Below are 26,637 nucleotides of genomic sequence, written 5' to 3' on the forward strand. Positions count from 1 at the left end.
CTCCTAACCTTGTTTTCGCTCAGTATATATTTTATCAACTCTCCCCCTTATTTCACAGCCCACATGCCATGCCAGCTGTCCTTTCATAATGTGAAATGCAATGCAGTTACCAATTCAAATCCAAAGCAGTCCATATCGCCCTTGTCACCCCGCTACCCCCTTAAAAAAAATTCTAAGCTGATCTTCAATATCACCCAGGCAGGTGGGTCATAAGAAGTTATATTAATTATTAAAAAATCAGCCAATCAAAGCAAGCAAAGTCTATGCATATAGATTTGATTGCAAGGCACCTTCTGTCAACAGCATGTTTCAATTGGAAGGAGTTTTTGACACTCTTCATGCTTCGGTTACCTAATAGTCTCTTCTGTCAGAAGTAAATTGGGTTCCTAGTAAAACATTTGCTCTAAAACTGCATAAAAATTAATGACTGTGTCAAGCTATGTACATTGCCAGAAGCTACAGTAGGCTAGGAGAATTGCTTTGTATTTGGAGTTTTGATATCATGCTGTCAAGGGCTTCAGACTGGCTGTTGGCAGACAGGGCGATGAGTTCAATGTGCATTTTATCGAAGGAAATTGCAACACCAGCATGTGGCTTTGTCCCCTGTGACTGCTGATAATTTTAAGTGATGATTCTCCTGAAACTTTCACGCCAAAACTTTATTTCAGGAAGTTGCCGAATGCCTTGAACTCAAGGAATAACAATTTGGTACAGTGATGTCGGAAATCTAGGGGCCAGATGCTGTTTCCGCTGTTGCTAAAGAGAAACATGGTGATGGGCATAGTAAGAGAACCTAAAATGCAGGGTAGTGAAATGCGTTTTTCATGTAGCAAAGATGGAAGTTGAATGTCACAATGGAGCTGTGGAGAAGAATTTGGACCTAACCTTTAGCCCAATTTTCATACCCAGTAACTCCAAAGAAGTCAGTAGTTTGTATGGAAGGATCGAGCTCTGGCACTACACAGGTGTATTTACGTTAGAAAATGCCTGTATTCTGGCACTGGTACTGGAACTAGTAACAGCATAAGCAGTAGTGGAGGCTGGGCTCTAAGTGGGCTATAAACCTTTGTCATGCTGTCTAGAAAGGCTCGTGAACGTGGGTGTCAGCCTCAGGGCAGACTGTTACAAATGGGGCACAAACCCCAAATTGGTTGTGTGTTCTATAATTAGATTTCACCAATCAAGTGTGAACTAATCAAGCATCATAACAACCTTAAAATGGAGCCAGACAGTCCCCAGGGGCACTCCAGTCCAACTTGCTACCCATGCAAGACTTCCTTTGCGATAGATGGTCCCTTACACCAAAAATCACAATAATATCCAGGTTACTCCCAGTCCCAAAGGACCAGTCACTTACCCACATCAAGTGCACCTCAGATCAAGCATCAAAGAGCACGCTTGTAGCCAATCCTGTAATAAACTAACTAAAGAATTATTAACTAAGAAAAGGAAACAAGTTATTTACAAGATTTCAGCAGGTAAACATATACACACACGACTTAAAGTCTTAGCTTCCAAAAAATAATAAAGAGCTTATACATTACAGCAGCTTCTAGGGCCTAACCCGATCTAAGCAGCTTTGGGATCCCCTGCTTGTGCTTAGAAATATTGCCCTCTCCATATTCCAAGCAGCATCATGATGGCAATTTCTTACTGACAGGGATCTTCCCCCAGTGTTCAAGATGTGATGGGATGAGCATTTGTGGATATCCCATCTTCTTGGGGGTTGGGAAAACAGCCAACAAAATCTTTTGTCCACTGATGTTCCACAGTAGTTTGTCTGGTGTCCAGAGGCCTTGCTTTATTGGGCAGAAGATGACTCCTCTTTTGGTAAACTAGTATTTAACCCTTGGTAATGCTTCTCTCCTGACTGAGGTTTCTAGTTTCATAGCAAATACTTTTATAAATTACAGACCAATCACATAAATATTACCTTATAACATAGGAGACAGATATTATATGTGAGATTAATACATGCAGCAACTGATGAGAGTTTCCTAAAGTTCAAATACTAAACACAGCTCTATCAATCTAATAACTACTTTAACAACACTAACACACAATTGAGCCAGACTGGTTTCCAGCTATGCATTTGTCAGTGTTCAGTGAGGCCTAAGAGTCTTGGCATTAGCTGGCACCTGATCTGCCAGCACCACAACCTTAGTATCAATTACTAGTAAGGAGCTAACAGCCTCAGTATTGCCACCTGTAAAATAGGAACACTAATACAGGGGTGTGGAGGCTGACTTACTCGAGTTCAGAGGGAGTCAGTCACAGCAGGAAACAGAATTCTAGAGTCCCTGTCTGTCCTGTACTTAGACCACTCTTTTCGCTCATCAAGGTTTGAATCTCTAGCTCACAGCTATTGTGATTAAGTCTAGATTGGAACTTGCCCTTGTTTAGATGCCTGAGTGGGGTGAAGAGCACAAGGATCCTCTTTGTACCCTCGCCACGAATTAGTCACAACTGCAGCTCTTCCCACGAAATCGGGCTGGAGAACTGGGTAGGAGGCAGTGGGGCCACAGCCATAAGGCAGAATTGTGCGGCATGCAAGAGTTCTGTAGAGTCCTGGTACAGTCTTTCCCAGAGCTCCTTTTGAGGAAATGCATTGCCCCACCCTCTCATCAGAGGCTGGACTATTAATGGCACATTATGGCTCTTAGCTGGTATGCTTATTTTAAAGGAGAGGAAAATTGCAACTAACCCTACTTAATTGATTTTCCTAGCCTGAGGCAACCTCCAGCCTATGTAATCTTTCTGACCTTGTCTGCATGACATCTTTCTATTTTTGAGAAGCCAAAGTACATGCCTCGGTAAATGTGGCTTTGGGGCTAACGCACAGGTGTAAATTTGCTGGTGGCTTTGAAAGTAAAACATTTGGACTAGACATGACTTGGAGAAACCCAGCTGGTGAGCAAGTTCAATTTAAAAAATTCATCTCTCAGGATCCTTCAGGCAAACCTAATTAACATTGGTGGAGAAAACTGTCTCCCTTGGAGACTCTGAGCTAGAGAAAATTGGAGAAAAAACACAGGAGTTTGTGTTCTGGGTGGGATTTTGTCTTCTGAACGCTTTGGGGGGGGGGACTTTCAAATTCCTGAGATAGCTTTGAAAAGCTTACTCTTAATTGCATCACTGGGTACGTGTACACTACCTGCTGGATCAGCGGGTAGCAATCGATCTATTGGGGATCGACTTATCGCTCTCCCGTCGACTGCTGAACTCCAGGAGTGCGAGAGGCGGAAGCAAAGTCGACGGGGGAGCCGCGGCCGTCGATCCAGTGCTGCAAGGATGCGAAGTAAGTAATTTTAATTCGATCTAAGATACGTCAACTTCAGCTACGCTATTCCCATAGCTGAAGTTGCGTATCTTCGATCGATTTCCCCCCTCCACCAGTGTAGACCAGGCCATTCTCTCTGTTCCTGGTGCCTTTTTTAAAATAAAGGCTTGCAGCACTGTTCAGTTCTCTTTTCAGACCTTCTCTGAAAAGTTGTCCTCTGGATGCATGCATGTAACTACCATCTCAGTAAGAAACTGAAAGGCCTGCTTAGATATTACAGTGAGTGTCACTCTAAAAATGACAGACCAGAAAGAAGCACTCTTTTCATCATCCATGCTTCAAATTTCTTTGCCACTTGAGATGGAGTTCAATATGTAGGAAAGACTTTCTAGAAAAAGAATCTGGACACAAGATCATCTGTGGAGAGTTGAAGGAGATGGTCAAGTATATAAACTTGGCCACTGGCGGACCAGAAACAGGAGTGATTTCCAGAGTAAGATTCTTCAACTAAAACTCTGCCCTCCAGCCTTTGAGTTTAAATTTCAATCTGCCATCAGAAGCAAGTTATCTGATCTCAAATGGCAAAAGCAGAGGTGGTGTCTAGGACATCAAGGGCCCAGACCACATAGAACTCTGATACTAACATTAAAACCTTAAATTGTACTGGGAAGCCACTGCAGCATGGGTGTAAGTTTAGAGCCTGGATGTAGGTTTGTTCGAAGCTAGCGCTACTAAACAAATAGGTTGACATGTTCTGCAATAGTTGAAGATTCCAGGCAGTGTATAAGGATAGCCTTAAATCATCTTTCTCATTCAGAGGTGAGAAAAGCACAGAGACCTGTGGTAAGGTCTGCAACAGAAAATAATTAGAACTGGTCTGAGTACTTACTTTTCTGGAAAGAAATTGCTTCCACATTTGCTGTTTGCTGAAATGTTGAGAGGCTGAAGTCTCAATAGCCTGGTGGTGAGGGACCTGGCCTTGAATGCAAGAGACCCAGCTACATCCATGATCTGTTAAATCAGGAATGAAAACCTTAAAAAAATACAATCTCCTAGCCCAGGGGTTCTCAACCTTTTTCTTTCTGAGCCCTCCCCCCTCAACGGGCTATTAAAAACTCCATGGCCTACCTGTGCCACAACAACTGTTTTCTGCATATAAAAGCCAGGGCCAGTGTTAAGGGGTAGCAAACAGGCTAATTGCCTGGGGCCCCACACCACAGGGGCCACCAGGAAGTTAAGTTACTTGTGCTTCTGCTCTGGGTGGCAAGACTCAGGGCCCCAGGCTTCAGCCCTGCATGGCAGGGCTTAGGCTTTCTGCCCTGGGCCCCAGTGAGTCTAACACTGGTCCTGCTTGGCAGACCCCCTGAAACCTGTTCGCAGCCCCCCAGAGGGCCCCAAACCCCTGGTTGAGAACCACTGTCCTAGCCTATCCCAGATGAGAGGAAAACATGCTTGCCTAACAACGCTACTTGGGACATCAGGGCAAATGGCATCCGAAGGAACAGCAAGGTAATAGTAAGGGCTTTCACTCTCTTAATAGATGACTAAGACTTAAGGTTTTCCTAAAGGCTTCCAGCTACCCAGTTGCATTGTGTAATTTGCCTCATCCAAGCCTGTGGAGAGACTGGGTATGCTGCATCTGTTGGAGTGATGCTTATTGACAGGCAACTTAAAACAGCTCTCAGTCTTCTGCCCCTACCCCACCTCATAGTCTATACATTGTGCATGAGGAGCATCAGAATGGAGCTCCACACAAAGGCTTTAGGGAGAGTGAGTATTCATCTTGCTTCATCTTCTGGAACATCTTGGAGGGAAGACTGAGCCACTGAAATGCCACCTGTCAGAACCAACCTCAGCCCCACTATATCACGGCAGCCAACAGACCTCTTAAAAAAAATCCTGTGGTTAGCTGCCCTTTGATGATTAATAGGGGTGAAATTCTAGCCCTCTTGACTTCAGTGGGGCTAGAATTTCACCCCAGAAGTCTCCTTGACCAAGCATACTATGCCCAGGAAAGATCAAGGAAACCTGAAGATTTGAATTAACCACAGAGCTGAGCTGCTTCATTCACCACAATCTTCTCATTTGCTTTCTTCATTTAAATCCAGTTGGCAACTAGCTACATTGCCAGCAGCACGTGAGGGCTCACTGAGCAATGTGTGATCTTACTCTTTCAAATGTGGAGGGTGATTCTACTCTCATCTGTCTAGCTAGGTGGCTAGCCTCAATCCAAACACATCGCTGCCAGACCCCAGTGAAACATGCCATGTGCTGTTTGTTTGGGGTGAGTTGGAAAGGAGACCCTGCAGAGAATTCCTGGCACAAGTAGGGTCAAGGTAAGATCATAATACTCTCAAGTGGTCCTGCTAGTGAAGGCAGGGGGCTGGACTCGATGACCTTTCAAGGTCCCTTCCAGTTCTAGGAGATGGGATATCTCCATAAAAAAAAAAAAAAAAAAGTAGCCAATGACCAAGTGCATATAAGTACTCCAACCAAACCTGCACCTTCTTCATGTGACATTCCCTAGCTTTCTGTAAGCAGGACTTGCATAAATAACCACTAGCTGAAGATCTCTCTGTCCTTGATTTGGATTAACCTTGTGCATAGTGGTGTGGGTATAAAGTGAACAGAGGATATTTATTGACACCTATCTCCTTCATGACTTTGAATTCTTCAGCGACATTAGTTAAGGTCACAAGTCCTAAGAACTTGGGACAACAGTTTCTTAAAACAATGGCTAACTCCTTTCCCAGATCCTGTCTAGCTGCTGGGTGGAGAAGAGGCAAAGCACTTAAAGCATTTAGGGCTGTTGTCATTGAGCTTTATTAGCTTTTGTCAAGGCTGATTCCCCATTCTGGCACTTCGAGTGCAGAAGGTGGGGGTCCGGAAGGATTTTTAAAAATTAATACTGGCCACTCCGGGCTTGTATTAAACTCCCAAGGTTATAGCTTTTTTCTGACCTTGGCTTGGTAAACGCTGCCACCACCCAAATGCAAAACCCCTTTTTTTGGAACCCAGGAAGGCGCACTTGGGAATTCCTTTCTGTGGGGTACCCTCAAGCCCTTTCACACTCCCCCTGCCCCCCCCAGGAAGAGCTGAGAAAGAAAGCAAATGAAATTAGCTGTTGCTACCAGCTAATTAAACAACATATGCACAAATCTCTTAGGATACCAAAAATCCAATCCTGTTCTTAAAAAAGGTAAATTTTATTAAAAACAAAAAGAAAGAAAATACATCTGGAACTTAGGCTTTTGCTAGATTTTAAAAGAGCAATTCCAAAAATTAAGCACCCAAAATAGCTTTCTTGGGGGTTCAGTTTAAAAGTTACAAGCAAACACAAGCATCTGGGGTTAGAGGAGTCCACTAGTCATAAGAAATAAAAAGAAATAAACCTAATCGCGTCTTTCTAAACATTCCTAATCTACTTACATATTTGGGGGTTCCAAATAAGTAGTTCTAGGTATGATCTCATGATCTATTGATCATACCTGGCTTAAAGCTTTTCACAGCATAACTGCTGCCCTGCTCCCCTCTTTCCCAGAGAACAACAACACATACAAGAGAAAGTTTTTTCCCAATTTTAAAAAGTTCTAGCCCTGCCATTGGCTCTTTTGGTCAGGTGCCCCTCCTTTCCTCTTACCAGTGGGCTTGTTAACCCTTTACAGGTAAAGCAAGTAGAGAACAGCTACTAAGAGGAATTCTATCGCTAACAGGCTGGCTGGGTGTCCACAAAAGGGAGCTACCCCCCGCCACCCTTCATTTATCACAGCTTTAATAAAAAGTTCAATCACCAGAGCATCATATTCCAGATGTGGTGCAGCTGTAAAAACTGAAAACGAGCATTATGCCCTTATCAGCTTGAAATAATGTCTGTCAGTCACATCCTTAAGCACTCTATTACTCACTGCGATATTACCCTTTAGAAACATATCCCTGTGTGTGCAATGCAAAATATATCAGAAAAATAGAAGCGGCTCTCACAGAGCCTTGGGGCAAATCTACACTACAAAATTAAGTCAACCTAAGTTACACTGATGTATAGCCACTGCAGTAATTACGTTGCTTTTGCATGTGCGCACTATGCTCCTTGTGTTGGCGGTGCACGTCCTCGCCAGGAGCACTTGCACCACTTTAGCTGCCAGTGTGGGGCATTGTGGGACGGCTTCTGAAAGGCAGCAAAAGTTGATGTAAGCAGTGCAATGTCTCCATTGATGCTGCATTGGCCTAACTGCATAGACCTAAAAGCTATACCTCTTGTGGAGGTGGAGTTAGTAAGTCAGTATAGTCGGCGAGTTAAATCCGTGGGAGCTATATTTTAGTGTAGACACTTACAGCGAAAGGTCAATGTAAACTGCCTTACGTTGACCTACCTCTGTAGTGTAGAGCAGGGCTTAGACTCATAGACTTTATGCCCAGAAGGGACCATTATGATCATATTGTTTGACCACCTGTACATCACAGGCCACAGAACTCACCCACCCACTCCTGTAATTAGTTTATAACCTCTGAGTTACTGAAGTCATCAAATCGTGATTTAAAGACTTCAAGTTACAGAGGGTTCATCATTCCACCAGCAGGTGATGCATGCCCCAGGCTGCAGAGGAAGGCAAAAAATCTCCAGGGTCTCTGCCAATCTGACCTGGGGGGAAATTCCTTCCTGACCCCCCAAAATGGTGATCAGTTAGACCTTGAGCATGTGAATGAGAACCACAGGCCAGATGTGAATGCAGGTCTGCTACACTGCAGGTGAGTGCCCTAGCCTCCAGCCTATTGTGGGATGGGCCTTTCTCCAGAAATTCCATCCTGGACCTGAAACTTTCTTTAAACCTGATTAATTCATTAGAATTCCTGACCAGCTATAATCATGGATTGTCCTCTGCATGTGTAGATGTGTGAGGCTATCTGAGGTATACTATATTGCATTATCTGGTATTTCTGGACTAACAATATTTGGTCAGATTAGTCCAGAAATATGCAAATTCTTCAAAAATGCACGTGACTCTTCAACCAATTCTTAATGGCTTGGTTTCAGCCAGCAAGCACCATCAAAGGACCTGTGGCTGAGAGAATCCTAAGATGCAGAATGTCTTTTGGGGTTTTGGTCTCTGTTATGAAACCCTACAAAGGAGGGCAATATTCAGTCAAACTGGAATCCCCAATCCAATCTTCAGTAAACAGGAAGAAAGGATTTGCCATACTGACCTTATGTAGCTATGAATAAAGAAGACAGACACTTTCTTAACTTTAAGCATTCAAGTAATTCCACTGAGTTTGCCCATAGCTATTAGGGGACAATGTCAGTATAGGTACAGAAGCCCCATCGAATGTTTTGAGCTTCTGCCTTATGCACATAAAAGTAAATTTAGAGATATTTTAAGGTAGGTAAAAGTTTATCTTTTCTGCTTCACTCCAAGGAGGTAGTTCTGGAGATGATTACATTGTTGGACCATATGTGCATTTGCTGCTATCTCACATTCAACAGGAAACTCTAATTAGATAATGATAGCTACGTCCCTACTTCTAGGTTATGGGTCATCTTTTCAGGGACCTTGTATCTTTCTAGTTTTCTTAGACTATTTATCTTGGATCTTTATTATAATTAAGGCTGCAAGTCTTTCATGGAGGTCATGGAAGTCACAGATTCCATGACTTTCTGGGACCTTTGTGACTTCCGTAGCTGCAGTAGCTGGTGCGGCTGACCCCAGGGCCACCCGAGCAGCCAGGGCAGCCCCAGGGCCAGCCGCACCGGCTGCTGCTCGTCCAGCTCCAGTCAGCTGGTCCCGGGTGCAACCCCAGAGCAGTGGTCCAGGAGCAGCAGCGGTGTCCCTGGCCACCCACACCCCACCCACACCCCACCCACACTACAGCAGTGGTGCCCCGGGCCACCCCCCCACCTGGAGCAGCAGCGACCACTGGAACACCCCCGCCCCAGAGCAGCAGTTTTATTGGTCTACTACTAGATAGGAATGGTAGAATTATCAATAATGCAGAAAAGTCAAAAGTGTTCAGTAAATATTTCTGTTCTGTATTTGTCAGGAAAAAAACAGACGATGTAATCATGTCATATGATAGCACTCTTTCCATTCCACTAGTAGCTCAGGAAGATATGAAACAACATATCCTAAAGTTAGACATTTTTAAATCATCATGTCTGCATAACTTGCATCCAAGAGTTTTAGAAGAGCTGGCTCAGAAGCTCACTGGACAGTTAGTGTTGATTTTCAATAAGTCTTGAAACTCTGTAGAAGTTCCAAGAGACTGGAAGAAAGCTAATATTTTAAAAGTGTAACTGGGATGAACTGGGTAATTATAATCCTGTCAGTCTGCAATCGATCCCAGGCAAGATAATGGAATGACTGATATGGGACTCAATTAATAAAGAATTAAGGAAGAATAATATAATTAATGCCAATCAATTTAGGTTTATGGAAAATAGATCCTAATTTGTAATCTCATAAAAATGATATCAAGTTGGGTTGATAAAGGTAATAGTGTTGATGTAATATATTTAGACTTCTGAAAGGTATTTGACTTGCTACCACATGAAATTTTGATTAAAAAAAAGATAAAAAATTATTGTGGCATACATTAAATGGATAAAAAGCCGGCTAACTGATAGGTGTCAAAATGAGCTTATCATTGAATGTATGAGTTTCTAGTGGGGTCCCATAGGGTTTGGTTCTTGGCCCTACACTATTGAACATTTTTATCCATGACCGGGAAGAAAACATAAAATCATCACTGATAAAGTTTGCAGATGACACACAGATTGGGGGAGTGGTAAATGAAGAGGACAAGGGGAAAGCAGTGGATGTGTTATTCCTTGACTTTAGCAAAGCTTTTGATACAGTCTCCCACAGTATTCTTGCCGCCGAGTTAAAGAAGTATGGGCTGGATGAATGGACTGTAAGGTGGATAGAAAGCTGGCTAGATCGTCGGGCTCAACGGGTAGTGATCAATGGCTCCATATCTAGTTGGCAGCTGGTTTCAAGAGGAGTGCCCCAAGGGTCAGTCCTGGGGCCAGTTTTGTTTAATATCTTTATTAATGATCTGGAGGATGGTTTGGACTGCACTCTCAGCAAGTTTGCAGATGACACTAAACTGGGAGGCGTGGTAGATACACTGGAGGGTAGGGATCGGCTACAGAGGGACCTAGACAAATTAGAGGATTGGGCCAAAAGAAACCTGATGAGGTTCAACAAGGACAAGTGCAGAGTCCTGCACTTAGGACGGAAGAATCCCATGCACTGCTACAGACTAGGGACCGAATGGCTAGGTAGCAGTTCTGCAGAAAAGGACCTAGGGGTCACAGTGGATGAGAAGCTGGATATGAGTCAACAGTGTGCTCTTGTTGCCAAGAAGACTAACGGCATTTTGGGCTGTATAAGTAGGGGCATTGCTAGCAGATCGAGGAATGTGATCGTTCCCCTTTATTCGACATTGGTGAGGCCTCATCTAGAATACTGTGTCCAGTTTTGGGCCCCACACTACAAGAAGGATGTGCAAAAATTGGAAAGAGTCCAGCGGAGGGCAACAAAAATGATTAGGGGTCTGGAGCACATTACTTATGAGGAGAGGCTAAGGGAACTGGGATTGTTTAGTCTCCAGAAGAGAAGAATGAGGGGGGATTTGATAGCTGCTTTCAACTACCTGAAGGGGGGTTCCAAAGAGGATGGAGCTCAGCTGTTCTCAGTGGTGGCAGATGACAGAACAAGGAGCAATGGTCTCAAGTTGCAGTGGGGGAGGTTTAGGTTAGATATTAGGAAACACTATTTCACTAGGAGGGCGGTGAAGCACTGGAATGCGTTACCTAGGGAGGTGGTGGAATCTCCTTCCTTGGAGGTTTTTAAGGCCCGGCTTGACAAAGCCCTGGCTGGGATGATTTAGTTGGGACTTGGTCCTGCTTTGAGCAGGGGGTTGGACTAGATGACCTCCTGAGGTCCCTTCCAACCCTGATATTCTATGATTCTATGACAAGTCACTGATACAGAGTGAGCTGGATCACTTGGTAAGCTGGGTGCAAGCAAATATATATTTTACTATGGTTAAATGTAAATGTATCTATCTAAGAACAAAGAATGTAGCCATACTTACAGGATGGGGGGCAAACAGTGTCTCTGAAAAAGATTTGGGAGTTGTGGTAGCTAATCAGCTGAACATGGGCTCCCAGTGCAACACTAAAAAGAACGAGGAGTACTGTGGCCAAAAGAGCTAATGCAGGGAAATGTCAAGTAGGAGCTGAGAGGTTATTTTACCTTTGTATTTGGCACTGGTGTGAGTGCTGCTGGAATACTGTATCCAGCTCTGGTATCAACAATTCAAGAGGGATGATGTCGATAAACTTGAGAGGGTTCAACGAAAAGCCATGAGAGTGATTAAAGACTTAGGAGACCTACATTATAGTGACAGACACACGGAGCTCAATCTATGTGGCTTAACAGTGAGACGGTTAAGGGGTGACTTGATTATTCTATGAGTACCTGCATGAGGAACAAGTATTTAATGATGGGCTCTTCAGTCTAGCAGAGAAAGATGTGATAATTCAATGGCTGGAAGTTGAAGCTAGATGAATTCAGGTGGGCAATAAGGCATAACACTTTAACAATGAGAGTAATTAAACATTGGAACAATTTACCGAAGGTTCTGGTGGATTCTCCATCACTGTCAATTCTTAAATCAAGACTGGATGTTTTTCTAAAGACCTGCTCTATAAATTATTTTGGGGCAGTTCTCTGTGCAATACAGAAGGTCAGACTAGATGATCACAATGGTCCCTTCTGGCCTTGGAATCTCTGACTCTAATTCTGTAAGGTGTGGAATACCCTCAACTCACAGAGAAGTGAATGGAACTATAGGACAAGTTCTCCAACTTTTTTCATCGTCACAAAATAAGGTGCATACATTTATTGAATCTTAAATTATTACATGAGAAAATATGGTAGCACTGCAAGTTTTATGTTCTCTTTTTATAATAGTATTTGAGTAGTTTATATGATATGAATTGCATTGGTAATAGTAAATGTGTTTATTATTTGCTCAGAGGAGTTGCTGATAAGATGGGTTTTTCTTCCCCTCCGGCTTGCAATTGCAGCACAGGGACTAAAAATGAATCCACTTAGCTCTTTTTATTTTCCTTCTGTGAGAGATGGGATTTAAAGAAAACAGATCCAAAACTGTGACACTAAATAGTTACAGGATCTGATCCTGCAACCAGAGGTGGAGTTTGTCCCCTGGGCAAGAGCGGGGGGGGGGGCTGTAAAGCTCAATTCCAGGGCCTCTACCGGTGACCTTTCATGGACAATGCATACAAGGTCACATTGTGCGGAGGATGCCATTTGGAGCCCTGGGCAGCACTGAGCAGGACGGAGCAGCTGACTCCCAGTGGGCCAGATCTTGCTTTCAAGGGGCCTCTTGCTGCCTTGCAGCCTGCTGCGACTGCATGGGTTGCAGGCGCCTAATGTCACCACTGCCTGCAACCCTTGTTTGCATGAGCAGCCTCACTACTTCAACTGAGGCCTAATCCAATGTCCATTGAAGTCAATGAGAGTCTCTGTTGATTTCGATGCAGTTGGGATCAGACCCCTGCTAGCTAGCTAGCTATGCATCTTAGAGCCGGCTCTCTAAAGGCATTTTATCTGCTACTTCAGACATTTTCTGATTTGGCATCTGGTTTAGTTCGCATTTGCAAGAAGTTTGGCAGTGAAAAATAAAACCTCTTCCATTATTCCTTGTGAAAATCAAAATCTCTGCCAAGAGAATTCAACAAAGCCCAACTCAGAACTATTTGTAACAGCAATATTAGCTCAAGCGAACACAAACTTACATCAAACACTGATCTACAATAAAGACACTTTGGATTCTACTGATGCTTGACAAATATCAGCATTTGGTGGTATAAAAAACACTAACATATGTATATAACTCAGATCTTTAAATATAAGAAAAGGAGAATATCCACACTCACACAGCTAAACAAATTCCCTCCAGGCCCGCCCAGAGGATTCAGGGGGCCTGGGGCAAAGCAATTTCGGGGGACCCTTCCATAAAAAAAAGTTGCAATACTATAGTAACATGTATTTGGAAATGTAAAAAATAACTAGTGAAAACCATTCAAATATTAATTTGTAATAATTTGAAAATACACTAAATACATTATTTAAAAACATTAAATGCTTTAATGGTATGTATACATTTGCAACTACATAATGGGCTGTTGCTGGGTGATGGTGATGGTTGGTGCCAATGGGCTGTCACTGCCTGGGGGTGGTGCTGCTGTTGCCCAGGGCTGGGTGGGGAGCTGGGCTCTGGGTTGGGGGGTGCCCGGCTCACAGGGGCTGGGCTTGGAGCTGGAGGTCAGGGCTGTGAGAGATGGGGTCGGGGGGTGCCCGGCTCACAGGGGCTGGGCTCAGAGCTGGGGTGAGGGCTGTGGGGGTTGGGGTCGGGGGGTGCCCGGCTCAGAGCTGGGGTCAAGGCTGTGGGGGGATGGGGTCGGGGGTGCCCGGCTCAGAGGGGCTGGGCTCAGAGCTGGGGTCAGGGCTGTGGGGGATGGAGTCGGGGGGGTGCCCGGCCCTGGCCCCTTACCATGCTGCCCCCTCTCCCAGAGCCTCAGCGCGCCGCGTCCAGCGCTGCAGCGGCGTGGTGTCTCCAGTGGGGCCTGAGTTCCCACCGCTCGGCCGCAGCTCGCAGCCCCTCCCCCTTATCGGCTGAGACGCCGGGGGATGGGGGAAGACGGAGGCGGGGGTAGCCTCCGACATACTCGTGGGGGCCCCTGCGGGGCCTGGGGCAAATTGCCCCACTTGCCCCCCCACCTCTGGTCGTCCCTGATTCCCTCTGGAGCATACTTGAGACATAGCAGTTTGCTTACAGGCTTTAGTCTGTTAATATTTTGTGTTTCTATAGTACGCTTCATCCGAGTATTTCAAAATGCTCTATAAACTTTCATAAATTAAGAGTCAATGCTCCCTGTGAAAATCTGTAGGCACAGCAGTACAAATCCCTGACTTTTTGGTTCAATGGCATTCCAAAAACAAAAAACAAAACAAAAAACCCACATTGTTTGGCTTGAACCAAAACCACTATCTTTTTGAATTTTTGATTGATTAAAATATTAGGAATTTCATTTCAGGTAAACAAAACAAATAGTTTGACCAAAATCTTTTGCTTTGATTTGGGGTACTTTTTTTGGGGTGGGGGGGAATAGGTAAGGTGTGCATATGAAACATAGGTTTGCTGGCTACTTGTTCAGTACTTTCAGTATCTATGAATCAAGCAAAGAGCTGATTTTAATTCTGCCCACATGTCTCATGTTTTCAATAGGTAAAGCCTGGGTAGTTGCATAAAAGGAGTTTATAATCAGTCTTGTCCATCTTATTCAATGGTCAACTTGGCATTTTAATCTCTCCTTCAATGCACCCTATTTTGGCTTACAATGGAGATGGCCTGAAGCTTCAGAACTGTGAGCGGCAGAATTCTGATCTAGATACAGATTTCAAACAAGCTAAAGTCAATGGCTATCAGATATGAATCAAAAGCCCACATCCAGTCTTTAGATAGAAAACAGATCTGTATTTCCGTCTAAGTCTTGAGACAGTATTTGACTTAAAAATAAAATGCTGTAGGGTTCATAGGTCTATTTCATTGTTTTCAGTAGGTTCCTTATATATTATACAGATGGGATGCTCCCTTTACTTTCCACAATGCAACATTTTTAACCCATTTATTATAACTCAGACTTAATGTCATTGTAAGACAGATGGTATGAATGCAAATATTTTGTCTTGAATCTTACCTTTCAGTTAGCCTGTATACAGGCTCCTCCTGGAGGAGATGGAAATTATTGCACTGCAGAACAGGGATGCATTTCATAAACCGATATTATGAACTTTAAATAGTAACAGTAAAACAATTTTTTGTATTAAGAAAATGTTACTGTTCTCAAGGGAGAACTCTGAATTCTGTCCTCTTAGCTAGGTCCTCTAAACAAGACTGAAACTAACTTTCATTAACTGGTCTTGCTGTGATATCTGAGGCTCAGAGTATCAGAGGGGTAGCTGTGTTAGTCTGGATCTGTAAAAAGAGTCCTGTGGCACCTTATAGACTAACAGATGTATTGGAGCATAAGCTTTCATGCGTGAATATCCACTTCGTCAGACGCGTGGCTCAGAGTACCTCCCGCAAAAAAATGGACACCCAATAATTGGTGTCACTTGGCATCTTGCAAGAGGTTCTTAACTCCCTGCAGGATGAGGCCGTGAGACTTCCAGGTGAAATTCAAACTGGATCTACCATTCAGAATCCTTAGAGATAAAAGGTACATTCAAAAGGCCCAAGTCTTCCTCAGGTCCCCTTCTGCAGATGCTTCAGTGTATGGAAATACAGCAAACAGAGAGCTGGTGGAGCTGGTTCTTATTTCTCTATCCCTGTAGCTTCCTGTGCTGGGCATATGGTAGCAAGGGGTGAGGATATTACAGCATATACTTACTTTTTTCAACTTAGAATAATTTGCTCACACACACACTCTGAGAGTCCTGCCAACAAATTTAGGAAATGTTTGTAATTGTTCTCCATAAAGGTCTCGGGACTCCAAAATACCCTCCCCACCACTCCTGGTCTAATAGAGCCCAGATTTCAGGGCCTATTTTCCAAAAAGACCTTTGAAGAAAGGTAAGGGGATAAATCATCAATGTATGGGGAGTTTATGCCTGGCTGTTTGGTCGAAGGCCTATTTCCAAGCCCTGGGGCCCTTATGAAGAATGCCCTGCCAGCTGCCGACCACTTCGTTATATCGAAGGGGACCGAGTGCCAGTACCTTTGCTGATATGTTGTCATAATATATAACCTTTATTTATGTAATGTGTGAGACATTGACAGATGAGCAAGTTGGAAGAAAATAAATGGACCTAGAGTTACAGATGAGTGAAATCAGGATGGATCTAATTTTGTAGTACCAAAATCAAAACCAAGGGTCCTTTATAGACAACTCAATGGGATTTTCTATAAAGGGTCACTTTTTAAAAAAAATAGAAGAAGTGAATCATCCTCTGGAATTTAATAGAAAATACCTATGCTATAAAATGCTACAGGAATGTTCAAGGAATGGAGATCATTTTCTCAATTAAGTTTTATATAGACTCCTATTAAATGTCAGTCCAATCCTTTTAGATTCATACTTATTAAATTCTGTAGGATTTTTCCAAATGGGTGGTTTGGGGTTTTATTATCCAAATTCAGCGTGATAAATTTTGGCCTCTGGCTAACTATTACATTAGATACAAAAAGGTTTTCCATTGACCCATAACATTTTTTAAAAAGCTATGTTCCTAGCTGGGAGATCTGGACAGGTCTGTAAAAGATTTTCAAATATTAACTAGCATTTTGAGATGAATTCACTTAAGCTCTCTTGGCATCTTGTTACTGTTTGCTTTCCTTCAATACTCCGAACAAGCTTCCTGACAGAAATATTCACTGAAACAGTAAAGTTTAGGTGATTATTTTAGGTGACTGTTACAGAATATAGGTTGAAAGATACTGTCAAATTTATAATTAAGTGCACTTATGCCAGAAACTGACCAAAAAGTTTATGCATTCAGTCAAAATAATACCCTTGTGTCTAATCCAAAGTTTGAATGTAATATCATACAACATAAAAACTGCTTAAACAAGCAACAAAACAATAATTTACAGAACTTCGTTTGCTTCCCTCTAACCAGGAAAACGGTGGATCTGTTTGTAGATCAGAAAACAAGCTGTAATGAGTCTCATGTATTGGTAATTGATTTTTATTCAGATTTAATTCAGTCAGTTCGATTGTCAGTTCAATGTTTGCTTTATACAAATTATTCAGACAGCACAAAGACTGTATCTGTGGTTTATTAGGGTACTTTTCCTAGCCGCTGATATAGTTTAGTAAAATAGAAGCCTGGAAGGTGAAGTTATCAAACTGACTGGTACATCTGCCTTTTGTCATTAATAAAACGTCAGATAACCCTGGATCCAAAGCCTATTTAAGTCAGTGGAAGGACTGCCATTGATTACAATAGGCTTTGGATGAGGGCTCTGAAGTGCATTTTTTTACAGCTATTGTGAAGAGCTGCAGGATAATGTCTGGCAAGAAGGATGGTTTGGTCACTGACTCGTGGCCATTGCTGATGAAATTAGTGGGCGGGAAGTGGGTATAAAATGACCAAAATGCACTTATTTAAGGGGAGTCACTTCAGTGGTATTTCAATTACAGGGATGAGTTATTGATAACTGTTACAGACTTGAAATACATTCCTGCACGACTTGATATGGAAGGAGTAAGGATAGAAATCCAACATCCCATGGGGAAAAAAAGAAGAAAATATCAAGTAAGTGTTAAAGTAACATGAGAGACAAAATTCTGAGTGAAAGCTGCCGTGATAGCTGCAGCCCAATTCCATTGTGGCTGGTTCCGGAGTCTGTGAATAGGGAACTCCAGCAGAGGTCTTAGTTTGATGACTATATGCGGCAGTGTTCCAGAGCAGGATAAGTCAGGTGATTCTATGATACTTTCATTCAGAATTTAATGACTTTTCTAAGCTTTTTAGCCGACCATTCCAAGGAAGAGGCTGAAAAGGATATACTCTCCGTCTCTTCCTTCTATACTGCTGAGAAAAGGTGATCATCTCCCCCTGGATCACAAAACAATAGTGGCATGCAAATTACTTCATTTCCATTATTGTAACACCTAGAAGTCCCAATCATGGATCAGGACCCCATTGTGCCAGGTGCTGTTCAAAAAAGAATTCCCTACCCCAAGGAGCTAAGAATAGTACTCAAACACATGGATGCAGACAGACTGGGGATTACATGCAAACAATGAGACAATACTTGTCAGCATGATAGGCTATGGTCTCAGCACATGAGCAGTCTAACCACATTTTTTGTTGGAGGCATCAGGACAAAGTGTTAATAGCAAATGCTAGTGACCATAAAAGCATTTTATTTAGGCCCTGATCCTGCATGTAGACAGACCCCAGTGCCTTCATGAAGCTTCACTGAATTTAATACTTTACCTATACTGCAGTGTACAAGGGTAATGGCTACTGAGGGTACGACTATACTTACCCGCTGGTTCGGCGGCAAGCAATCGATTCTCTGGGATCGATTTATCGCGTCTTGTCTAGATGCTATAAATCGATCCCGGAAGTGCTCGCCGTCGACGCCGGTACTCCTGCTCCACGAGAGGCGTAGGCGGAGTCGACGGGGGAGTCTGCCTGCTGCGTGTGGACCCGCGGTAAGTACCTTTAAGTTCGAACTAAGATACTTCGACTTCAGCTACGTTATTCACGTAGCTGAAGTTGCGTATCTTAGTTCGAACTGGGGGCTTAGTGTGGACCAGCCCTGAGTAGTAATATTAGGTTAAAGCGGAGGCTTTATGGAGGCTAATGGCAGGTTAGAGTATACAGGGTGCTGATTGATGGTAGAGGGTGGTTAGGTGATTGGATAGTCTGACTCCGCTGCCTCTGGGGAACCTGTTGTTACCAATGTGGAGAAAATGGCACATGTCATTACAGATGGAGGATAAGTGTGGTGCCTGTGATTACATGGGAAGAGGAAGCTGCAACAGAGATGGTTAATGGCTACATGTTGGTGGCCTGTATTTTAAGAAATTGCAGCTTCCTGCTGTCTTAACAGAGCAACATAAATAGTTATCCCCAAGGGTGTGCAAACAGGACTAAAGCAAAGGACATGAATAACCTCCCAGCTCTATAAGCCAAACCAAAGATGAAATACTGTGCTCCAGCCTCAGTACCACATTTTGTAGTCTAAAGGTAACCTGAGAATGAGAAAGCTGCAGAAGGGAGATCTTATCAGCATCCCAACTAAAACATTGCCATTGTCGCTAAAATCAATTTCCAGCCTTGAGCAGCATTGCACTCAGCTACATTACTTACAGTGCTCAAAGAGCCACCGTCGGCACTGACTTTCTACCACTTCGTAATGAGCAGGGGATAAGTGAATCTGCAATAAGATTTCACTGGCTGGAGACTCAGAAAGCTCTTATATTTCCTGGTCTGTAAATGCAATATGCTTTATCATCAGCTTTCCTTTACTCATTGGGACATTCGACCAGGGAAAAAGTGGAATGTCAAAAGCTGGAGTCTCCTCCTGTCTCTATGGTGCTCCAGATGAAAACCCCACAAGGAACCATCATGAAACTTTGAAACAATTTGGAGCTGGGTCTAGATCCCAACTGTGTGGCTCAGTCCCATCGGTAGGGGTCATTATTTTTTTCTGCTGTACCTACAAAGGAATAGTGGAATTGGGCCAGTAGAGAATGAAGTCCATAGTTCTTATTGCAACTGAACAAATTCAGTCATCCCTATACAAAGCATAGCATCAAAATTATAGAAGAGAACAATATAAGAAAACATATTAGGCTAGATCCTTGGCTTGTGTCAATGAGCAGAGCACGGCTCGTCTCTGATGGAGCTGCCCTGATTTTTTTCAGTCACTGAGGATCTGGCCAATTTCTATAAGATTTTTACAGAGACCATCATTTCCTAAGCGGCTAAGCAACTAACTCTAAGCATTTTGGGGACTGAATGGCAGGCTCTGAAAGGCTGTTTCTATGCTGTACTGATTCAGATGGTGGTTTTGACCTTTCAAGTTACAACACATTCTGTGTCCGTAAATTACTACAGTGCTTTGCTACAGGTCTAAAATTTGAAATATTACCCATGAAAACGATCTCAAACAGAGCAATAAATAATCCCAATATGACAAGGAATCTTCTTTTCCAATGTTTAGGCTACACATATCCATTTCTCAAGTGCTTCCACAATTGCTTAGCTGCACAATGACTTGCTGCAGAGCATCGTGTTCCCTCAGACATTTGGGGAAATAGTATTATGCAATAGCAATACCAGGGTATGTCTTCACTACCCGCCGTGTCAGCAGGTAGCAATCGATTTATCCGAGATTGATATATCGCATCTCGTTAAGACACGATATATCGATCCCCGAACGCGCTCACTGTCGACTTCGGAACTCCACCAGAGTGAGCGGCGGTAGCGCAGTCGACGGGGGAGCCGCGGCCATCGATCCCGAGCCGTCTGGATCCCAGGTAATTCGATCCAAGATACTTCGACTTCAGCTACGCTATTCGCGTAGCTGAAGTTGCGTATCTTGGATCGATCCCTCCCCCCCAGTCTAGACCAGCCCTCAGAAATTATGGGCTCAGTCCCACAAGATTGATATGTACAGTGGAACCTCTCCTTCCATAATGCTATATCTCTGTATTAAAGAATCAGTGTGAATCCCAGCAGCAGAATATCTAGCCTGGGAACTAAGGCTCCTGGTTCTTAGTCCATAGGCTGGGTTATGATCTCATTTATATTGTTGTCTTCAGTGGAATTATTCCAGAGTTACACTGCTGCACCTGAGATCATAATTTGGCCTCTTGTTTCACCACTGACTTGCCGTGTCACCTTGGGCAAATCAGTTAATGTATCTCCCTCCATTTCTCTATCTGCAAAATCTACTTACTTGCCTAACAGGGTAGCTGTGAGTTTAGTTTGAAAAGCAGCTTTGAAATGTGGTTATTAGAGTAATAGTAACAGTGCTGATATCTACCATATTTTACTGGAAGTTACTGAAACACTTGGAAAACAGTAATCTTCCCAATACCCCTTTTGAGGCAGGTAATATTGCATGTATTTTAGAGATGCACAAAAGTTGCAACCTGCCCACAGTAGGACACGGAGCTGGTGTCAGAGGACCTTTGGCTCCCATCCTGTAAACACAGAGGCACACTGAATAGCAAGGGTTGAACATTGTCTGTTTTTTTTAATTAACAGTTTTGTCAAACACAACTTTTCACCAAAAACTGTTTCAACAAAAATATTTTGGTTTTCATTATTTAAAAAAAAAAAAAAAAAGGTTTTGGCCACCGAACTCCATAATTTTTCAGTCTTTTTTTTTATTTTACAAAGCCCAACATTTTTCAATAATTTAAAAAAAAAATTTTTCATTTTGCTGAAAGTTTAACTTCCCAAGCAACTCGGTTTGTTAACTTTGTTATGTGAGTTCAATGTAACTGTTCACATTGAATTTCAATTTCAAACCTATGGGCCAGATCCTCATTTGGTGTGGATCAGTGTAGCTCTATTGATTTCAGTGGGAGTATGCCACCTTCTGACTAGTTGAGGATATGGTCCTCTGTCTCAAACCACAAGGCTACACATCATACATCTAACACGCCAATAAACCAGCTTTTGTTTCTCTTTAAACTTTGTGCCTCCCATAGATGGACATACAATAGCCTTAAAAACAGAAACAGATGCTAAACTGTATACATATATTTTTTATTAGCGTTCGAACAAATCAAGACACGTGGCTCAAACTAGTACCATGGACAGCTACTCTTACAATTACAGGCAGCTTTGTAAACACCCTGGCAGAATGTCTTCAGCCTGTATATACACTTGACCTCTGTATCTTAGTTTGGGGGCGGGAGGGAGTTTGGCAATTGTTGAAGTAAGATTCCAATACTAAATCAATAGTGTGAGCCAAGCAAAAGTGTAACCAAACATAATACAAAGTGCCTCTTGTAACTTGGCCAGTGCATAGTGATCCTCTCTGTAACAGGAACAACCCTGCTATCCTGATCATGCCACATTGTGCCCAGCTGTGCAGTGGTTCAGTGAACTCTTGGTATTTAGGTTAAGAGAATCAGTTACTTTCATTTATGAATTAAGGTTGAACTGAGATCTCTGTTGGTGAAAAGTTACTGCAAGCTGCGGGGCTTTTATTCTTTTGTGACCATGTGGACAAATGTCTGGTCAGAAAGCCAGACAATGAAGAATCCATGAAAGCTTCAGGGCGGGAATTTGGAGTAGCAGAATGCCAGACCAAGGGGTGTAGAGCAATCTGTCTTTCATTCCCTTTTGTTTTCAGCACCCTATCTACCCAGCCTTGCGTGTGTGTTCACAGGTAGGGAAAGGAAGCTTAAGATTCTAATTGGGGAAAGTTTGCCAAAGTCACATTTATTTAATATTTTGAATGAATCCAAAATCATCCAGCTTCAAACTCCCCCACACCAGTCAGCTGTGATCAGGAATATCAGTGTGGGTAGCGTATGCTAAGCCAAAGGTCCACACACTTCGAGTGAGTGAACCGTCTCTTAGGGGAAGCTGTCTTTAAACTACAGAGAATTATACCAAATGTGCATGCCCGATTAAGGGCAAAAGCCATGGATCGCTTAGAGGAGACATGGGCTTTCACTCTTTGCTGAATATATGTTCCTCTTCACATCCAGCCATGTCTGCTATAGTGGACAACTGAGATTTTAATCTTGGCTGCTTCCAGCATCCCATGGCCTGAGGCTTTCTCTTCTTGAATAGGAAAAAAAGTATTATTCTAAAAAGGAAAATAAAATATTTGCCAGCAATAAATGACTGAACAATGCTGGGTCTCGATCAAGAGCTCTCATCATTGCAATTTGCCTGGACAGGACCCACATTTCTCTTCCTCTGCTGCTGATTCAGTGGCATTTTCACTGATAAAGCACCAACATTCCTGAGATAATGGAGGCAGGACCGAGGACTTGGGAAATCCCACTAGAGCTGGAATCTCAGGCTAAGGATGAAGTTAACCTTTCCCTAGCTTTTATATTGTAGAGAAGTCTCATTCAAACGCCAAACACTGAGATATTTGTTTTCTTCAATAGCCTTCAAGGGAACGTATTTTAGGGAAATTAGCTTGTCTGAATTCAATACAGATGTGTAGATAGAGTAGTGCAGGGGTTATGATAGTCTTGTGGCTGCAGGCTACTGAGTGGTTTGGTCCAATGCTTAAGGTGCTAACCTGGGCTATGAGAGAGACAGATTTAATTCCCAGCTGTACCACAGACACCCCATGTGACCTCAGGCAAGTCCCTTAGTTTCACTGTCTCATTTTACTCACCTGTAAAATGAGATAATAGTTCTTCCCTACCTCACTGGAGTGTTTTGAGGGTAAGTGTATTAAAGATACTATGGGGATTGTGGGGAGGAGGCAGATAAGTATCATAAATAGAGAACTCTTGAATTTTTGGCTCAGGTACTGATTCTATGTTTGGACATGGGTGAGTCATGGGCCTCAGTTTCCTGATCTGTAACCGGAAAAGCGTGCGGTGAGCCTTCAGCAATAAAAGTTTGCAAAGTGACTTGAACATCCTTGGTCGGAAGTTTAATATAAGTCAAAAGTGTTAGCAAGAGTTGAGAGAACCCGAATTTCTCTTCACGCTGTAATCATCACATTATTGCAGTGACACGTCTATTGTACAAATCCTGCTTTGTTTCCTTTTCCAGCCCCATAATTTAAGCAATGCTTCTCTAAGGAAATATCTCTGGCAAAGCAAGAGACAAGCTGTCAAGCAAATAGACAAACAACTCTGTCACTTCAGTACATTTCTGTGCAGGTACCGGAACAATGATATGCTGCTATAATTAAAAATGAATTACAACAGAGGATTAATAAAAGAAATGCCAGATGTCACCATTTCATTCGAAGACACTAAACTGGAGGGGGCAGGCAGAACAATTCTAAGGAACAATTCTAAGCAGAGAAGTACGGTGAAGAGGCAGCACAAAAAGTGCTAAGTACTTACAAGCTCGGCTGCATCGGTGGGGGGAGGGGGTCACAAAGGCAGACAGCAAGATATTCTGCTGAAATTCAGGCAGAGCGGAAGCTCAAAGCTACAGGGGGAAACAGGCAAGACAGGCAGCTTTAATCTGGGTATTTCCAAGTAGGATTATAGTACATCCTCAATTTCTAGGAGTTGAACAGTGAACACAGGCCCCAGTGCTGCAAGCTGCTCTGCTCAGGTAGACTCCTCCGAACTTCTAGGTTCCATGTAGATGCTGGAGCCTGTCCAAACACAGCAATTTGCTGGTTTGTGACCTAAGACCAAACCTTGCAAATGTTTACGATTGGGCCCAGGATCTCAATAGCACTAATCACTGTAGGAAATCCTGTATCTGGCCCTTGTAGGTTGCAGGATTGGGGCTGTCCATAGTGTTTTGTGAAGTGGGATGTTTTATATAGAATATGAAGACACCCCAAAGTCAGCCAGATTCGCAGCTGCTGTAAACCTTCCTAGCTCCAAGTTCATGTGACCATGATGATCTCGGAACCTTGCCATAATCACGCAATTGGTTTCTTGTAGGTGGAAATGAAATATGGAAAATCTTCTAACTGGAACAGAGAATTCAAAGTAATGCAGAATCTAGACCAAATCTAGGGGGGAGTTGAAACTACACTAGCTTACACATTGAGGGTCAGATCCTCAACTGGTATAAATTGGTATAACTCCATTGATTTTAATTTATACCAGCTAGGGATCTGGAGAGCTGGAAGGTATAAATGCTATACACTTAGATTAACATACTGAGTTTCTCTGTCTCTTGTAAATACTTTTGATAACACGAGGAGTAGAATTTTATCTTCAAAGTTATTGAGGTACATTTGTGATGCTGGAAGTCCATGGATTTGTGCATATTTATATCAGCAGTGGATCTGAACTGGGATGATCTGGTTTCTCTGGAAATACAGAAACTAGAGATCCAGTGTCGCTTATATTTTAAGATTTTTTTGTAACTCTTAAATGGGTAAGATGCCTGTTTGTGCTGATATGCTGTACGGAAGTGCCAGTCTAGAACAAATGTATCACTCTAGAAGTAATATTAGTTTAGCCTCTTCGCATGTGCTAGTCTGTCTTTAGACCTTCATTACGCAAGGGGTGAGAGTGACTTCTGCTAAACTGTTTTGTTACTTCATCTTCCCACCTCACCCCCATCTTGTTTCTTTCATCATACTACAGTATTCTGCCTGACCTGACATAGGTAGAGACTGTCTTCATTTGTCTAACACGATGAGGCTCTGATCCTTGAGGAAGGTCCTAGTCTCCACCTGTAATATAAAGAATGGCTTTTGGAGATCACTTCCCCTCTAAAGTGAATGGAACGCTATTGGAAGGTGCTAGATTTACAGTCCTCCAGGCAGTTTCTCTTTAACCACAGAGCAGGTACTACACAGGGGGTTGCAATGCCAGTTTCCCCACAGTGCACGGCCAAGGTGTCCTGACCTTTTTGATGGGGGAGGACCACCCCAGAGAGTAGATTATCCTCCATTTAGTACTTGAAATAATAATGGGCCTGAAACTCCCAATAAAGCTGGAGTGACTGTGGTGAATCATGCCCTAAAAGTCCAAAGTGCTTTGTGACACTTAGGTAACTATGATCCCCAGTGTCGAAATAAGGATGCTGAGGCCGAGAAGCCAAAAGTTTCAGACATGGTTGACTAAGCACAAGCTCCTAAATCAGCAGTCTGGGTGTGTTTTGCTGAGCACCTGTAGCTCAGGTGGAGTTTATGTTCATTGTTCTCATTCTCCCAGGAGTTTGAGACACAATTGATCTTGCTTCTATGTATAGATTAAAATTCTTTGCTGCCCATTCTGATTTCCTCAGCCTCGTTCGATCTTGGATAAATGATCCACATTTAAACTTGGTAGGAGTTGAATCTTAATTTCTTTCCAGCATACTTCTGCGTCCCATGTTTTTCTGTGCTCTCCTGCATTTGCTGTCCCTGCATCCATTATGTGACACTTATTACAGGGCTCTGTTTCTTTTATAATAGTTATCTCAACTTACCTACTCAAACTTCCCTCTGGCTGGGCTCCTAGATGCTATAACTCTGATGCACTAGGTACTTCTCCTTAGTAGTTGGGAAGAGACAGCAACAGCTTAAGGGACTAGAAATGTGTAAAGGCGAGAGCACTAAGAGCTGGGATTGTCAGAGGAGCCTAAGGGAATGAAAGCACTTCTGTGGGGAAATAGAGATGAGTGAGAGAAAGGTTCGCCTTATGGTTAAGGCATGGTCTTAGGACTGAGGAGATCAGGATTCAATTTCTGTTTCTATCATAGATGTCCTGTGGGACATTAGGGAAGCCATCTACTCTCTCTTTACCTTGGTTTCTCTCTCTGTAAAGTAGGGATCATTATGATTCTTTTCTCGAACCCTTTACCTAGTCTGCCAAATAGTCCTTCCCCTAAAGAGCTGCCAGCCTTTTACATCATGCATATAGCGTGCCCAGCAGAATGGGGCCCTGATCTTGGTGATAGCTTTGAGATGCTACTGTAATATTAATCATATCAACCATATTCAGAGCTGCATGACAGTGTTGCTTTTTAATAAAGAACCAGAATATGGTGCCAAAGATGGGTAATCTCCTGCAAAGATGAGGAATAACAACATCCATAAAACAAATCATGGAGAGAAGACCCAGCCCCAAGTGAATATGATAGGAGATATGGACTTCTGCAGAGAGTAGTATGTGTGGGGGAACTCCAGGC

General features: G+C 43.0%; 1 long non-coding RNA gene across 1 annotated transcript in view; it reads left to right on the top strand.

Moving 5' to 3' along the window:
* The first annotated feature begins 2,731 nt into the window (after positions 1–2,731).
* Positions 2,732–26,637, top strand: part of LOC135972907 (uncharacterized) — a 49,224-nt gene continuing 25,318 nt past the window's right edge. Inside the window, exon 1 of the long non-coding RNA XR_010589520.1 lies at positions 2,732–3,298. This is a non-coding gene — a long non-coding RNA (uncharacterized LOC135972907). The remainder of the gene's footprint in view (positions 3,299–26,637) is intronic.

This window comes from Chrysemys picta, chromosome 1 (assembly GCF_011386835.1).
Source record: "Chrysemys picta bellii isolate R12L10 chromosome 1, ASM1138683v2, whole genome shotgun sequence".
In the NCBI taxonomy this organism is placed as follows: Eukaryota; Metazoa; Chordata; order Testudines; family Emydidae; genus Chrysemys; species Chrysemys picta.